We start from the raw sequence: 15,255 nt of genomic DNA on the forward strand, positions 1-15,255 counted from the left end.
ATAAATGTTACCTTCAATTGGTGAAGAGTTAAATTAGTTGAAGAATATGAACTTTAGACAGTCTGATAATTGAAAAATAGCATATTGGCTACGTTTCATTAGCATGGTAGTAGGCAAATTATCTTGAGCGCTAGCGCTTATGTCACGTTGGTCTGAGTGGCCATTAGCAACAGCAGGGCGCTTTACACACACACACACACACACACACTTGACATAGACACACACACACACACACCTCACACACATTTCCTCTCTTGAGCAGCACGTCCTGGGACCATGAGAAAAGCAAAGCAACATCATGCATCATTTAGCAACCAGGGTACGTTCAAGAAAACATCCTGGTAGGTAAGACAACAAGCATGACTTTGCTACCAGACATTAACATGCAAATAAAATCACGGCTTGCAGCACATCTCACAGTGGAATGGCCTTATTTCATATGTCTAATGCTTATGAAGGATTTACACACACAATTCATTACAGACCGTAAAAACCTCCACTGCTTATCGCCATGCTAATAAATTGTGCTCTCAGTCAGCACCTCAAGCATCCGGCTTATTGATTAGATGCTGTGTGTGTGTGTGTTGTGTCGTGTGTTTCAGAGATAATCCAGAGGCCAACACATTCACTAACCTTAAAGGAGACTGTGACTGAACCAACACCGCTTTATTTTGACCTGACCTTTCACTCATTTGTAATATCATCAAATATTCCTGTGTGCTCATTAAATAGTGCCATTACAATCAGAGTTACCATAGTTTTGTATAGTTACTGTATTTTTGTTGTTTTGTTTTTTTTTTGTTTGTTTTCAGTTCAGTTTAATTTCCAGTTAGTTTCCAGAAGGATTTTGCTCATTTCAGTTTAGTTGTTATTAGTTCAAACATTAGTTGTTGTTGTTGTTATAATATGGGGGGTGTTTGTCAGCCAGGGGCAAGATGAAGAAGTTCAGACTAGGCATTACAAGCCAAAGACAACACTTTGTGAAGGCAGTGCGTCCTGAGTGATCGGCTCTCAGGACGCATCCGGAGGCGGCCCGGGGCGCTTTTGTCCGCATCACGTTAGAGGTGTAAACAGACATGCCCTGCTAGTGTAAGGATGGGTGACAGAGTTTCTCTTAATTATTTATTCACTGATGTATCTTTTTCGTCTTATCCATACAATTTAGAGGCTTTTATTTGTGAAAGCAAGATGAGAGCTGCAGTACAGGTGCAGATATAATCAAAGTTAGAAAAAAATAATAAACCACTAGGACAAGAAAAGAACAATGAAGCATGTCTGGAAATGCCATTTTGAGACCAGTCTTACCAAATGCTTTCCATATGCAAATAAACCCTACCAGGATTCAAAGGATCACTGGGCAGAGGGATAAACTTCTGTAATTTTCAACTGTCAGAGCTGAGATAATAGGCTGGGCTTGCCAGTTTCACATGGAACAGCTTTTGTCGTCACTGCAGCCAAAGAAAAAATGCTGAAAACTGTAGTGAACATCGGAGCGGTTTCTGCCGGTGGTCGGCCTCGTACAGCAAAACTGGTCGGCTGCTGTTGTCTGCTCACAGGGGCAGCAGTCAGCATAATTTCAGCACACATTTATGTATTATTTCATAAGCGCAGAGGGTATGCATGCCAGATGGGACCTCTAAATGAGCCAAGAGCAACACACGAGCGCAGGGTGAATCACCACAAAACAGACAACCTGCAGTGGAGATGTCACGACACACACACAAGCACTTTCAGAGACTGCAGATGTGGAACTCACAGAGGACAAAGTGTGTTCTCTGGGATTTGTGTGCTAGTCAGAGGCTAAATGCAAACAGTTGTATACTACTTATTGTGCACGAGTTATTTAAAAAAGTATTGAATGTAGTGTACCTATAAGGAAAGGAACTCAGACCCCCTTTCCACCTGATTTTACAAGCCACCTGAGTGATCAGATTGTGTTTAAAGAACAAAAAACACATGCAATTCAGGTATAAATGCACTCAAGAAGCACTGAAGATCAACCAATAATTGTATCTGAAATAGGGATGCAAAATGTATATCGATTAAAATAAATTACCGGCAGATAATGGGAATTTTATGTTACTATTTATTATCCCGATAATGAATTATAGTGGATAAATAGATCACATACAGAAGGTGGTGCTATGCGATTTGCAATACATGTTTCGCAAGATTTCCGCAAGGAGGGGATAAGTCTGCGAGTTTCAACACAACAAATCTTATAAATCACCTGAGAGGTCGTCATGATGAAGATGTAGTGAAGGAATATGAAGCGTTAGCAGGTGGCATGCCACAAAGAAAAAAAGTGAGTTTGGTAGTGCTTATTCAACAGGCATTTGAAAGCTGCAGGGAGTTGATCAGAGGCAGCCTAAAGGATAAAGCGGTTCATGACAAAATCATGGAATTTATGGCTCGTGATGGGAGGCCTTTTTCCTCAGTAGAAGACCAAGGATTTCGCCAGCTAATGGCCAAGCCGCTGCTACTTTGCACTTGTAGTTTTTAGCATAGACATTAAGACTTCTCAGCATTTGAGGAGTCAGCACTGTTCCTTGTTTTTGTTGTGTTAACAAAAATGATGTCAGTTCGAAGTCAGAACTACGGTGTATCAAATCATCCATCTTTGATCACATCTTCGCCTTTGTTACTGTCAGGTGTGCATAAACTACAGGTTAACAACTTCTTTGGACCCAATGCATTTCCTCTATGAGAAAAATTCATGAGGTTTTCACATTTGCGTTACAAATAAAATTTATTATTATTATTATTATTATTATTATTATTATTATTATTCTTTGTAAAATACAAAACTGCAAAATTATCCTATCAGTATTGGCCATCAGAATCAGGTAGTTATCAGTTATTGGTATTGGTTGAAAAAATCCATATAGTGCATCTCTAATATGTAATGTGTCTCTGGTCCACTGAAAGCTACTAAAGAAAGTGAAATAAACTACTTATAGAAAGTGATTGCCACGAAATTAATAGAGAACAAGCAGGATGAGACAGATGAAATGTTACAGTCAATTTGTGGGATGTAAAATCTAACAAGAGGAGGTAATATGCATAAACACGAAACCTTCTTACACACTTTATTAAAGAGCACACACCTCAGTGAGGCAAGGAGGCAGGCTCAGCTCACCAAGAGAGAACTGTGTGTGTGTGTGTGTGTGTGTGTGTGTGTGTGTGTGTGTGTGTGTGTGTGTGTGTGTGTGTGTGTGTGTGTGTGTGTGTGTGTGTGTGTGTGTGTGTGTGTGTGTGTGTGTGTGTGTGTGTGTGTGTGTGTGTGTGTGTGTGTGTGTCCAAATCTCTTAAGGTTCAAGAGCACCATATGTGGAGCAGACACCGACATCCCTGGAGTGTAAAAGGCCAACAGAGGGGAGTGGCAGCGCTTTGCTCTCACATGTTCAGACAGCACACCGCGCTCACCACATCTGTACTGCAACCAGCGTGCACCAAATTAGCTTGTGTGCGTAGTAAAGGAGTTATGTCTCTAATAAACAATTCACACACACAAACAAGGAGTAGTATGTTCAGTAGAGTAGCAGAGCGCATACCAACCTCTTTCTTTTACTGTAAATTTACAGTATAGCCACCCATCAGCCAAAAAGCCACTGAAATATATTGGAGAGTATAGCCATTCCTCTTTAGTGATCTACCCATCTACTTAATAGGATACCCACTGCATCAAATTCATGTGTTCAAAAGGGCATGACTCCCAATATTAATTAGAGTCCCCATAAAATTAACTTTATAGTTTTTTTACTTCCAGGAAAACAGCGAATTTTCAATAGGCCTCATTTGTCTCCATTGTTTTGTTTTTTTTTTGTTTTTTTTGCAACATTTTTCAACTGAAGGAAAAGAAGATTGTCTATGGGAGAAATGAATGAGGTTTTCTGAATTGCCTTAAATAATTTATGACATTTGCTATGAAAAAAAAAAAAAAAAAAAACACAATTAGAAAGTTGTGATGATGCTTCCCCTCTTAATTCTTTTATTGCCGTCCTAGGACAAAGATCACAGATCGACAAAAGAAATTCACACAGCAGCTAGCTGACCAGGGATTATTTTTGGCCCAGCAGCAAACTGTAATGATTCCAGTTGTAAAGATGGTCAAAGAGCAGTCAACTATGTACAGTATTTACTGTGTGCCATAGTATTACCTTTTTATTAGCACGATATTTGCCTCGGAACGTGACAGCGTAATTCTTGTGTATCCAGTCCCATTTAAGAAAGAGACATTTAGTTGAAAACAATCAAATATTATGTGAAAACCTCATGAATTTTTCTCATAGAGGAAATGCATTGGGTCCAGAAATCCATATTTGGGAAAAGGTTTGCAGCTAATATTAGGTCAGACTTTTGAGGTCAATGGTGACCTCATGCTGCATCACCAACTATAAATAACAATTTCAACCAATACATTTTTGAACAATCCCACCCATCTACTCATAATTTAAAATACATAAATACCCTATTGGTTCTTGAAATGATGCCTCCTCAGGTAATGCCCCCTCCATTGCCATTGCAAGAGGCATTGCATTTCTAATTCAAATGCCTTTCGCTTGTTGTGAAAGCGTTGGGTGTCTGTATTCAGCACTTACTCTTCATGACGGTGATTTTATTTTATTTATATATTTTTTTTTTAAAAAAGCTTTGACCCCGACGTGATTTGAACACGCAACCTTCTGATCTGGAGTCAGACGCGCTACCGTTGCGCCACGAGGTCCTGCTGCAGCCTGTAACACACACATGCATGCATACACACACATACGCTCTCTCATATCTCATGCAGCAGGTTTACTTTCCCATGAAACTCCGCTTGCCCTCCTAGACTCCCTGTCACTCCCATGACATCAGGTTTCTTACACAGTACAGCCAAGTCTGCAGTCATCTCAGGTGAGTCTCCTTCGTAAAACTAGTCAGGTAGCAGCAGTTAAAGATGCCCTGACAGAACGCACTTCCATGAAAATGTGCCAGGTAGTGGACGCCACAGCTGGAACTCATTTCTTTCTCCACAACTTGACCAAGGCCAGTCAACACAAGCCCAACCCACTCTAGCTCCTTGAAGTTATATATATAGATGTATCTGTCTGTCTGTGTGTGTGTGTGTGTGTGTGTGTGTGTGACCACAATAATTATACTCCAAGCTGCTTAAATGGCCCTGTAATCCAGCGTCATTGTCTTGCACAAGTCTGTTATTCATAACAAGTCACCTTTGTGTCATATCAGGATAGAAATTTGTATATTATGTTTCAGATAACTGAGAACTGCAATGTATCAAGTGCATTAGTTCCTTCAATTGCATTACAAATCTACAGCCTACCATGATACACACTGAGCATGTGTTGATCCTATGAAGGCCATATGTTCTGAACTGCAGTGGGCACTATTGAACGCATTATAAGGAAAATGGGCTTTTGGTGAGGCAAAACTTGGAGTGGTGCAATGGAAACACTGCCCTTGCTGAGGCGTTGTAAGAACACACTGACCGATACTTGTAGAGCAGGGCCCGATGTGACAGGAACTCCTGAATCTGTGTCAGGAAAAAAAAGGACATGCAGTGGGAAAGAGACAGACACTGGGACAGGGAACGAGCAGATGAAAGGCAGTTTCCAAAGTATCTTCGGGGCAAGCATCCAAAATCCACAAACCCTGACATCTGACCGCGTGAAAAACAGAGACGGGGAGAGTTACAGTAAAGTGACGAAATTTAAAAAAAAAAAAAAAAAAAAAAAAAGAGAGAGAGAAATGTGAACAACGAAGGCAAAGAAAGCTGTCTGAAAACAGGGGAAAGAGAGGGAGAAAGGCCAGATGTTTGACTGTATTTGGTCTGGATGAATGGGACTTGTGCCCGGTTTTCTTGTGCGTTGTGTTTATGCCTTGCCAGTCTTCAGTCTGAGCTCTGCAGTGGAATAATATGCTTTAGCTGGTCATATTAAGTGACTGCTTAGACAAGAACTGACAAGGTGAAGTGAGGAAGAAAGTGGCGCACCTATGAAAGCCTATCACATTTCACCTGAAGCCTCGAAATGCAGCTCTATTTAATACTTGATGTTTCTGATGGATCTGGATCTGTTTCTGTGTGTGTGGTGCTTACATATGAAAGTATGTCTGCATATTTTTGGGAACGCAGACAAGCCCCGAGACTGTGACTCTCAGAGGCTTGCATGCAGTGCTGTTTGTATGTGTTGCATGTATATGCAGGGGCCCACTTTAGTTGCCCTATTTTCGCTTGTCTTCCCCAGGGCCAACCCAGACGATGTAATATGAGTAGTTACATCACCCCTGCCTGCTGCTCCACACAGCACAGCATTGTCTGTAATTATCAGGTCAATCATGACCTCTTAATTAGCCAGTTAAAATAGAGAAAACTGTCTAGCCAGAGAATATCAAAAGAAAGCAAGAGTCAGAGAAAGGGAGAATGATTTGAAAGAGAATGACTAAGTCACACAGAACACAACACTGCACCACAATCTGTGCTTTCATTATACGAAAATACAAACTTCCCCTCATGAAACAAAACAAAGATCCTGTGATAAATTTTAGGAGGATACCATAGAATGCCCTTATCTAAACTCACTAATTTAGTAATCAGGGCCCGATTACATTCATCACATTCACACTAAATGAAATCATTAATATGTACATAATCAACAGCTACACAATCATCAAAACTTCAAACAAAACTTCTAAAAGCAATGAAAATGTCTTTATCCCCTATTGCCACAGTGCATTGAAAAAAAGAAAAAAAAAAAATACAGTGGGGCAGACCTTTACAGACCTTTACTTTTGGCTACAAAATCCTCCTAATTGCCTTTCTTGTCTACACACATTCATGCAAATATTCCCATATGCTTGTGTCCATGGTGAGACAATTCTTTAACTTGTGCCTTTATTTTTCACATTTGATGTCTAGCTCTACAATACTAAGTAACAGGAACATGAAGATATGACCGGCATACTAACAAAAGACCCCAAATTGTAAAAAAAAAATAAATAAATAATGAAATAAAAATAATGAAATAATGAAACAAACCATGTCTTGGCTTCATAACATCATAAAGAAGATACATTTTGGCCTCGATAGTATTTAATGTGCTTTTAAAATGTATAGAAAAAACACAAAATAACCTGTAATTATAGCATAGGACATAAAAAATACTATGAAGCACAACACGGTCACTATCAGCTCTATTAAGTATTACACACACACACACACATACACACACTGTAGGAGTCTGTAGAAATAGTAAAGGAATGTTGCATTGACTTTTCAAGTTTGAATTAATGATCAAGACTGATGAAGTTTTCTAAACCCGGATGTACATGTCTCACATACCACTGTGCCTCCTGAAAAAGTTATTAAACTGAGCGCGCTTATTGTAAGAGCTAATCAAACAGGTTTGATACCCAGAGAACCCGCGCAGCCAGGAATATTTATTGTGTGTTCCATGCCTCGCATCAGCGCATATCCACCTCCCCACTGAGTGACTGGGGAGATGGCTCCGTAGCTGGGGAAGTGCTCAATGAGCCTGCACAGGAAACAGCCGGCACATAGGAAAAGCACTTCTCGCTGAAGAGAGGCAACGTCGGTAGGAAACATCCGTGTGGTTTAAAGGAGAAAGAGGAGATTCAATGAGGTGACAAAGACAGGCAGGAAAGGAGGAGGACTGAACAGAGTGAAAGTGAGAGAGGGGAACAAAAGGTAAAGGGATCAGCGCCAGAGGATGTGCTCAGTCAGAAGAAACTCAAAGGATGGAATAAGCAGTCTACGGGAGGAGCTCGAGAAAGAGCATCGGGAAAAAAAAGCGTATGAGTCGGAACTTCATTTTGTAGCACAACGGCCTCCAGATCTGAAAGATGCGTGCTGAATCACATCCAGGACGTATTAAAACAGAATTAGCCTGTGATAGAGTGAAGCATTACACAGCAAAAACTCTCCAGCGCTCGACATGAAGTGCATTTGATCTGGTAACTGATGAATCGTTCCCAAGAATTTCTCTAATAATTCCCAACAGAGGACTATAGATACTGACGAGTTACTAGAGAACAGACTGGGAGATCCTATATTAATGAATCACTAGTTAATGATTACTTTGTGAGTATCTGTGGATCATTATACTGAATACTTTCATAATGAGTCATTCCTGCTCAACTCTAAACCTGCTGCTGAGTGGCACAAAAATAGTACTGACTCATTCATAACTAATTACTTAAACATTATTTACTGTTCATCATTACTACATCACTTGAGGGGATGCAAAAAGAGTAAATAATTGTTCTATGATGAAATAATGAGGGACTGCTTAGTTAGCGTAATATCTGTGGCTGAAAAGCCAAAGGCATCTAAAGGCAGAAATCACAGATCTGTATTACAAACAAAATGATATGTGGGCCAATAAAGGGAGACCTGTCCGCCATATTTTTAGCAAAAGACGTCTGTAATTTTCTGTGATCTCTTGCTAACAAAGGGGCAGAGAAGCAAAATCATAAGCCGCTTCCTACTTGTGGGACCCAGCTTGGTAACGCTTAATTTTACAGTCTGAATTACCAGCTATTTAGCAAGAAATAAGCTGAGTTAAATGTTTTATTGCCATCTCCTTTTTCTAAATACTTACCTGGAATTCATTTAGTACTTTCAACCCAGCCTAGTAAATGCCTGGTTGTGGAAACTAAAGTTCCACACAACTATATACAGTCATCTGCAATCCAAGTTTATCACTGGCAATAAAAGAGTAGATCAGCAATATGTGAATGATGTCTTGCTATTTATCAGCAGGATATCTGACTCCAGATCAGAGGGTTGTGTGCTCCAATCACTTCAGGATAAATGAATAGGTGTTTTACAAGATCGAAGCTCTACAGCAAGGCTTGAACATGATCGGTGTTCCTTGTTCCTGTCGGTGTGCTCGTGGAAACAGTCCAACCTCAGCAAGACCTGACAGTCTGAAAAAATAACAGCCTCTCATGCTTCACCACCGTAACCCCACCTCTTGCTCAGGGGTAGTCTCTTTCAGGTTTCTGTGAACAGTACAAATTTTTAACTGCTCCCCTAATTTCGTCCATTCATGCTTGATGAATCTTTTCTCGCGATTCACTAAAAAGACGAGTCAATCATCATTACTTCCAATAACAAGCTTCAAAGCACCGGCGGGAAACACAAACAGACCAAAGACGTTGAGAACGGATTCCAGGGAATGCAACAGAAACCTTACCACTGTTTATAGTGTACTCGGAAAGAAAACATGCCAGGGGTGAAAAAGCAAAAGTTATCAGGATGATTTCACTCCAGGAGAGAATTTTACCTGTCTGTTTCTCCTTGGAACAAAAGCATAATCACCATCATTTCTCCATAGCTTTCTATCTGTAGCTGCTTATTGCACAATTTTCCTTGGAACATAACAAACCTATCTCTTCGTATAGGTGTGCCTTTTGCCACGTTTCCATGCGATTCATGTATAATTGTTATATTATCCTGCTTCAGTATTAATTACAAGATAAAGAACATCATTGGCAGAGTAATACCATTCTCTTTTCCTGTAGTGCTGACTAGTGTACTATGATAATGAACATGCTTATATTTACCTTGCAAACATAAGGCAATCAATTTTTAATCTTTCATTACTTCAGACAAGAGGCTACTGAGAACGTGTTCCTTATAAGCTCTGCTGTGCTTCACATTCGTACAGTTCCCTGTGTGTGCATGTTGAACCTGAGCAGCATCACCACGGTCCACAGCCGGGCAGTGGGAGCTCCGCTGGATCGATTCAAAATCAGAAACAACACTGGAAATACGCTGATCTGTCTGAGGCTAACCCACGGCAAAGGAGTCACAGATTGCAATTGGTCAAATAGGGCTGGCTCTTTTCTGCATAAAGTTAAATTGAGGGAGGTAGAGTGATTTCACCAAGTTGCTGGGATGGTGGCCCTGTTTCACCAAAACAGGCAAAGATCAAGAACATCAACCTCCTTGCACCTATAGTTTCCTCAAAATGAAGCCAAGAGTGAATCGGTCTCCAAGAAAGAGAGGAATGTGTTTGTGACAGCTTCCTCTGTAAACTGAAAAATACTTTCCAAATGATGCCTTTGGAGTTTAGACATTTTTCAACACAATTGTTTCACTTGGCTGCAGGTTCAGAGGACATTTTCTACACGCCGAATTGACACGTCCGCTCTCAATGCCAGTGAAAAACTAGACAAAACATGACGCTCTCCATGAGTCATGTACACCGCCCACTCCCCCACCCCCCAGACCAATCACCAACAAATACATCGCTTTGTTTTGATCTGAAATTGCGGCCTTGGGCCAATCGGTATAATTCTGAAAATGTTAGTATGCAGTCAAAATCTGATCAGTGGTGTCTGAAATATTGCAAAATCAACCCATTGCCCCTACTCCATGGACAACTGCTGAGTTACATGAGGGTTTCATGAGCTTCTGATCCAAAAAAAAAAAAAAAAAAAAAAAAAAAAAAGCCTTGCTTAACCACAAATCACACACGGAACAAGTCCTGAATGCTTTTGATCCTCCTGTTGAAAATGTCAAGCGCGCCCTCACAAGTAATGAAGCCTTTAATCTTCCTCAGGTCTTTATTGACAAATCCAAGCAAAGACCGATCAGGTTGATAAACATAAAATGTTAAATGGCAGTATCACCAGTTATAGATATAACAGAGATACCAGTGATCACAAACCCAACCCTTAAACACTTAGAATTCTTATAATTCCTTTGTTTTAAATTCAACACTTTTCATAACCATTTCAATGACCTGGCTCAAGCAATACCATATGCAATCATAACTGCAGGCATGACACAGGATTGCATTTAACTAACTGGCCAGGCATGGTTCATTTGCATGCCACAAAGCGTTCCATAATTCACCATAAACCACCAGTCATTAATAAAGTCTTTCCCTTATTCAGCCCCAAAATGATACACTTTATTGCCAAATTCACTTATTATACTAGTGGCATCTTTGTAGTGAAGCAGTAAGTTGATGCATTCCTTATTGATTGCATAGCCAAAGATGCTCTATACAAAAGATGAAACAGCACCAGTGGCTTGTTAAAAATGGGTCCAGTATTTACTTCAGTGACTATGGTGACAAAAGGCCTTTTCATCTGCACATTAATCTGCCTAAGTTCCAACATAACACAAACAAAATGAGGGGTATGATGTTTCTACACAAGTATCTATTTATGTGTGTTTTGTGGGCATCTACATCAAGTCTCCATGTGTGAACATGCCAGTGAGGTTTCCAACCAAACCTTTGCAGAGGACAGTGACCTCTAGTATGACAGTAAGCTGTCCTATGTTTAGGTTTGCTTAATATAACCCCCTGAAACGCTGTCTCCATGTCTCTATCTGTGTGTCAGTTTGAGGCATCTAGGAAAATGCTAGGTTCTCATCCTAAAATAATCCCAGCCACCATCCATCCCACTGGGTAAGAAAAACTTTTCCCTCTGTGCAAAACTTTGTAAAGTGTCAAAAAGTGGGAAATCCATAACCTCAAAAAAACAGGATGCATTTTTCTTGTCTTTCTACGTTGTAATTTTCCGGTCTTCTCATGATTGTTCTTTAATGGCGACTGAGAGTGTTCCAAACATAATAACATTATGTTTTATTTCAGGGGTCCCCACCCACAGCTAATAATGTGCATGTGAGGAAGAGAAACCATTTCTGTGCCACTCAAGACCTACGCTTAAAGGGTTTCGCATGTGAAATCTTAACTATGTATAAGGACAGAGAAAGTCTGCTCACATGTGTTTGATCATTGCTCCATAGGAACACCAGATGGAAAATATAAATCTTATGAAGCAAACCAGTGGACAATATTGAGTGTGTCATGTCACCAGGGTGCAACTATTAAGTTACTCTTACTACTACTACTACTCTCTCCCACGCTCTGAGGAAAAAGAATTTCCTAATGGACTAACCATACAACCGTCAACAGTGGAACTACTGCACCGGTTTATCCCCATGTCTCAACATGATTCACCATGCTCTTTGCTTTTATTTCTTAACTTGGCTTATCTCTAATGTGTTCTCAAGATTAATGTTGGAATATTTGATCAGATAATAAGGGTGTGAATGGATGAGTGTGCATACCTTATAAGGATCTTACCGGGACATATGCGCATTGAAAGACTTATTTTTAACCCACCGGCTATTTAAATGGTGCTCTATATGGGGGCAAATGAAAGCAGCGCATTTGGAGTAAGGCCAACAAAAGTAAGAACAGACTCCTCAACAGCTGGACCTTTTTTACTCTGAGCAGCAAGATGGAAGAAACTTGCAGGAAGGAGAGGAGAGGAGTGGAGGGATGAGAGAGCTGGAAGGGCAATATTTGGGGAAAAGGAGAAAATGAGAGACAGAGGCAGAGAGGAGCAAAATATAGGAGGCATGGGAATGAGGATGGCGCAAAAAGAGGACAGAAGGGAAAATAATAGAAAAGGGTGGAGGACAGATGAGGGGAAAAAGGAGTGAGGAGAGGGTAAGCAGAGAGAACAAAGGAAATGTGCTAAGAGAAAACACCAGAGGCTGTGCTGCAAGGTTAAATCTGATGAGCTCAGTGTTTACTGACGAGCGAATAAGGGATGCAGTTACACCATGAAGAAGAGACACACATCCACTGTACAGATGATTTCAAGGCTTGCTGATGCTTGAAACAAGGCTGCAATATACTGAGATGTAATATAATATACTGAGACACAATGAAATGTGGATTGTTTTTAGAGCGCTGCTCTGTATAGTGACAGAGGTGTCAACTTTACGCTCTGTGCCCCGAGGATATGCCACTATGAGACCAAACTAAACTAAACAAAAAAAAGAAAGAGATCTACGGAAGCGTAGAGCTGCCAGACAAAGAAAATAAAAACCGAGAGGCTCAGTATCACGTAATTACGTAAAAAGTTTATTGTTATAACAATATAGTTTCACGTTATAACGTGAAATTATCACGTTATTTCATGATATGGTTTTTTTTCACGTTATAACGTGAAAATATCACGTTATTTCATGATATGCTTTCACGTTATAACATGAAAGTATCACGTTATTTCGTGATACGACTTTTTCACGTTATAACGTGATAGGTATCACGTTATTTCGTGATACGACTTTTTCACGTTATAACGTGATAGGTATCACGTTATTTCAAGATAGGAAATTTTCACGTTATAACGTGAAAGTATCACGTTATAACGTGATAAAATGTTTTCACGTTATAACGCCATGGACTCTCCACTGTCCAGATTTCTCCGAGGTCGTGGGGTGTCAGAGGACTGTCTCCAACGCATGGAACAAGATCATGTAAGCTAATTCTGACCGCTCACCATCTAATTAAAGCGTTGTGTAACAGGCTAGTTAGCTACCAGGCTAGTTAGCTACCAGGCTAGTTAGCTACCAGGCTAGTTAGCTAACTAGCCTGTTAAGCAACTACATGCTGCGTTCCGATTCGCACCATGCTCCTACTTAGGGAATACCCTGCAAAGTGTACAATCGTTGTTCAGTTGTTCCCTGTGCAGTGCTCAGTTCCCTTTGAACTGTTCACTGCGGTTTGAAACCTCAGTTAAGATGTCTATCGTGCGCAGTCCACTTCGCAAGGAACTGCATCGGAACGCAGCTTCTCAGGGAGAAAAACACAGTTGCCACCGGGTCAGACGCTCTCATCAGCAGGTTTTATTTTCAGCCAGGATAGTCCAGGATAGGCAAAAATGAAACATAAGATAAAGATCCTGCATCGTTTTTATTCTCTGTGCTGCGCTGATCAGACTGGCGTCCTTAGCAACGTTACACTTGATGACTTTCATTACACAGAAATAATATTCAATTTAATGAATACAAGGGATAAAAACACAACAACAAAAACGAAGTTACAACTGTGAAGTTAAAATCCAGTCTCCATGCAGTTTGTTATATTATAGAGAATGCCATCTACTACCACCCTGTCTTTCCTGTCTCTGTGTTTATGTAGTCTTGTGAATTGTAATTATTATGTCTGTCTTTACAGATTGATGCTGGAGTCATTGATTGTATGGATGATGACACCCTGGCTGGCTACATCCCTATATACGGGGACAGGATTGCAGCAAGACGCTTCTGTTTGGATCATGGGCAACGTCATGGCACAAAACAAACAACAAAAGCATCATTGCTTGACAGACTCAAACAAAGAATGGGGATTGGTGACACTGATGATAACACTAACCAGGAGAAAAGGAGAAGAAAGTATGCAAAACACAACAAATGGGCTGAGAAACCAACAAGAAAAATAGAGTTGGGATGGATCCATGAGGGTAAACAAGTCCGGAAACGTAGAGGAGGGGGTACAAGGACCCTTGATGTCCCCAAAGACTCAAAAAAAGAGAACATCTTGCAGTATGCCAAAGACATTTTCTTCCCAAAGGGAGAAAATAAAGTAGGCAAAATTGAAGCATTTAGTCATGACATATTAGACTATCAGGAGGAAGCTATTTTTGATGATGTTGTTACAGTTGGAGAACTGTACAGCATACTTAGAATGGGAGTGTTGAGATTTTACCTGTGCACTAAGACCCCAAAAGATAATGATGATGAAGATGAAGAATGCATTATGGGAACATCAAACAACAGAGATGAGCAACTGAATGACATGTTGGAAGAAGATGACCAGCCTATTCAAACTTCTGACATTGAGGCAAACCTTGACACATCTGAGGTTATGTTTGGCCCATTTCTTGGAGAACCTGTGGCTGGCCAAATGGATGATACTTTGATCTATCTACCTGACTTGGAGAACAATGAGGACCTTATCATCACATCAGTCCTCCTTCCCAGAACAAGCTCAAACGACACATTGATCAGCATGCCTCTCCCAGTAAGTGCAGCATCCTCTACTTCAGACACAGCACTGAGAGAAGATGAAGCTTCCATCACACCTCCACCAACAGCCAACGATACTGCACAATCAGAATCTGTAGATGAGGTAGCAAGAAGTTCAACTCCTTCATTGGATGTTGTGCAAATCACTATAAGACTTCATAGGGTCAATCTTCTAGAGGAGATGATAGGCCAATTCAAGGATGCAGCACTTCTCAAACATACACTTAGATACACTTACATAGATGAAAGAGGTGCTGATGCAGATGGTATCTCAAGGGATGTGTATGCTGCATTTTGGACCGAGCTACTGGACCACACAGCTGAAGGGGAGGACCAGAGAATTCCATCTCTGTGTTCTAAGTGGCAAGAAGAAGAATGGAAATCCATTGGGC

At 40.5% G+C, this 15,255-nt stretch overlaps 1 protein-coding gene and 1 non-coding gene across 5 annotated transcripts in view; both read right to left on the bottom strand.

Moving 5' to 3' along the window:
• LOC115378794 (partitioning defective 3 homolog) overlaps positions 1 to 15,255 on the bottom strand; it is a 392,369-nt gene that overhangs the window by 350,991 nt on the left and 26,123 nt on the right. The window lies entirely within an intron of this gene.
• On the bottom strand, positions 4,655 to 4,726 carry trnaw-cca (transfer RNA tryptophan (anticodon CCA)). Its single transcript has one exon. It is a non-coding gene; the product is annotated as a tRNA-Trp (tRNA).

This window comes from Myripristis murdjan, chromosome 20 (assembly GCF_902150065.1).
Source record: "Myripristis murdjan chromosome 20, fMyrMur1.1, whole genome shotgun sequence".
NCBI lineage: Eukaryota > Metazoa > Chordata > Actinopteri > Holocentriformes > Holocentridae > Myripristis > Myripristis murdjan.